Below are 3506 nucleotides of genomic sequence, written 5' to 3'. Positions count from 1 at the left end.
GTTTCTAGTAGTCTTCTGTGTCACCCAGATGAACAGAATTCTGCTTATTTTTATAGCCAGATGTTATGTGGGTTCTTCTTCTTGCCACTGGCAGGGGCTAAGACTTATTCCTCCTAGGGAAGTGTCCTGTGCAGCCAAGATATCCCTCTGGATTTTCAACTGCCACACATGGTTTCTGGGCCAGCCCATTTCACATCTCTGTCCCTTTTATTAGTCTCAATGTGGTTTCTTCTGTATATCCTTAGTTATAGGATTCTGTTTGGCTAGTCTTTGGATAGTTATCCAAGTTGATAGTTCTATAATTTTATTGTATTTTTTTTACCAAGAAAAAGTTTATTTAACACTTAACATATCCCAGTGTATTTTTGAATGAATACTATCATACACACACACACACACACACACACACACACACACACACACATCTATCTGTATCCATGTAGATATGAGGGCAAATGTTACTGGTTTTTAATGAGTATCTTATATGGATCTTCTTACATTCACATAGGAATTCTCTACTTTCAAAAAGTTATGGCAAAGACTATGAAAGACTTACAATGAATCTGAAACCACGGGAAAGTAGGAGGAAGTAGAGGCTACATTTCCATTTGTATGTTAATAATTTTAGTTTGCCTAAATTTGGGAAATGCAGTGGCAGTGTTCGGTCAGAACTCCTGGTTGCCAACCTCAAAAACTGTCTCTAGCTAATAAAAGCAGAAGGGAATTTATTAACAGGATTTGGTTAGGTGTGGTAATGGGGGGCAGTTCACAGAATTACCAGTAAAGCTCAAGATCCAGGCTCATAAAATGGTGGTAAACGTGGATGCAGCCAAAAAGATTAGATTGCTAAGGATGTTGTCATAGATAGACCCTGTTTAGATCGCCCACTGTCACAGGGTGGACTCTGTGGCTCCCAGCGCTGGTTACTATAACCTTTGGGCTCTTGATTCCAGTGTGACTACAGCAAATAACCTCTCACTTGTCTCCATGCCTTGGCCACTCCTTCTAGATGGCAACTTGGTGAGCCAGGCTAGGTCACACCTAACTGTCCAACTGCCCTGAGGATGGGGAAGAAAGAAGTTGCTTTTCACAGTTTCTTCAGGGAGGAGGCAGGTCTTACCTCTCACCTGCCTTGGAATTACCCATCCTTTGATGATTGTTTGGTTGCTGGGTGACTCCTGTAAATAACCAGTACAGCTACCAAGAAAGAGAGGCAACTTGAAAACTACCAGAAATAAAAGGCTCAGGAGTTGTCCCTTACAGAATTTACCATCCAGATAATAGACATATCCTTCTCTAAACTTTGTCTATCCTGAGTACATAGGAAATAACAGGAATAATTTAATCCTGTTTTTTTTTTGTAGATAGAAATTTAGAGAGAGCCCTTCTTTCTCAGAAACATTAATGATAGCTAGTAATATAACCACATGTGATACAATAACCTTTCTTAAAAGCACAATAATGTGATGAAGAGTTGCTGTTGTCAGATACCTATTGTTAGGCTCAGAAGCAGGTCCTTTGGAGCCCAATGTGTGGAGGCAAAGCCTCCCTCTTGAAAGGGGCAGCAGATGATATTCTTTGCCACCCCTGACAGAATAATGGCTGGAGGAAGGTGTGGGCTTCATCTGGGAGAGAGCTTGTCTTCTGTAGTAGCCAAGCAGTCAATATGTTTGTAATCTTCATTCTTTCTGTGGTGTTTTTGCAGAAGCTCAGATTGTAGAAGGCTGGAAAATTCCAACCAGGAAGAACCACACCTTTTCATGTTACTTCAGAGCAGATAGAGTGACTCTGAGAACCAAAAGGGAAAAGATAGCAGGGTGGAGTGGTGAGCATATGTTTAGAAAGCCAGAGATTATTTAATAAGAGAAATGAAAATGTGGATGGATGTCAAGTTCTGATATTTGAAAATATTGGTAGCCAAAGAGTTTACCTCTCTCCCAATCTGACCCACAATCTTGAGCCAGAAAATGTGTTGATAACTATATGGCTCTTGTACAGCTACAAGTCATTTCCCTTTTCAGATTATTTTCATTTTTTAAGGCCCAATTTCCATTTGTTTTTTAATCTTCTGCTTTTAAGGTATTTAACCAGTATCATTATGGGCTAAGTGTCAGGTTTTCTCTCAAGGCTTTGAAGTTGTCATTTATCCTTTATCTTTGTAAGTGGGTTCTGTTTGTAACTGGCTGGTTCCAGGAAGACAGGGTTTTACTGTAGAGCAAAAAAAAAAGAGGGGGAGATTTTTACTAAAGGGTTGAGGTAAACTTAAAATTTTCAAGACACCTTCTGTAAACATTAGTGACTGTTTGGAGTAGAAAATCTACAAGAAAGTAATAATGTGATTAACAATATATTAATGGATAATAAATGATGTGATACAGCTGAGCATGAAAGTTTCAGCATCAACAATTACATGGGGCTCCCAAGAGAAGTTTCTTTTTAAGTATTTTGATAGATTTACTATTCTGTGAAATATCATTTTTAATATTCTAAGATTAATTCTTCATTGGTGTTAATAAAAATTATTCTGGAGCTGGGTCTATCTGACCAGCTATATAAAATTTATAAAATTAATAAATAATATAAAAATTAATAAATAATTCAATGGTTCTTTGTGTTTTTCACAAAAAATGCCAATGGTTTTCTGTTTTAATTTTACTTTTTAAGGGCGAGAATTATGAAATGCTTCCCTTTGTATTCCCACAGTCATAACTATCAACCAGCTAACAAGTGCTTAACCCACACACATAGTCATCTTTGCCATTTTTCTACTAGTTGTGGTGTTGTGGCTTGGCCCTACCTGTTCTTCTCACACTGGCATATCTCAAGGAGTCAAGGATTACACTTTCACATTGTTTCTAAATCAGATCTAAAGTTTTATTACAAATGACACAGATGAAGCGCTTATTAAAGTGCCATTGTGGATTTAATCATGGATACACTGCTAAAAATCACCACCCACACACATCGTGAAGAAACAGGGAAGAATTTTGCACTTGCTTTAACAGCATCGCCTGAGAAGTAGTTCTCATTCTTATCCTTTTTTCTTACTTAGAATTTTAACTTTATCCCAGTCAGCTGCTGAATCATTAAACAGAATGTCACTCTGTCTATGTATTTTTGAAACTATGTGTCTTTATTGCGGACTGCACATCTTTATGGCAGCAGCCACATGCAAGCCAATGAATTAAATGCAGAATATTCATTTATCCTCACATTATCTTTATAATGTTCCACGCCAAATGGAAACTTCTTTGCCCATGTTCCTCTCTGTTCCCGTCTCAAGATGCTCCGTGGAAGAGAGCCGAGCGGTGGGCAGAGGCTGTGAGTCCCCGATAAGGAGCGCCTCACATTTCCCTGGCATTTCCATTTGCTAGTGCGCTGCTGCGACCACACGCCTGATTGATATATGACTGCAATGGCACTTTTCCATTTGACATTCTCTCTCTCTCTCCCTCTCTCTCCCTCTCCCTCTCTCTCTCTCTCCCTGTGTCGCTTAAACAACAGTC

The sequence above is a fragment of the Saccopteryx bilineata genome, chromosome X, assembly GCF_036850765.1.
Source record: "Saccopteryx bilineata isolate mSacBil1 chromosome X, mSacBil1_pri_phased_curated, whole genome shotgun sequence".
In the NCBI taxonomy this organism is placed as follows: Eukaryota; Metazoa; Chordata; class Mammalia; order Chiroptera; family Emballonuridae; genus Saccopteryx; species Saccopteryx bilineata.
Note: the sequence above shows the minus strand (reverse complement) of the source record.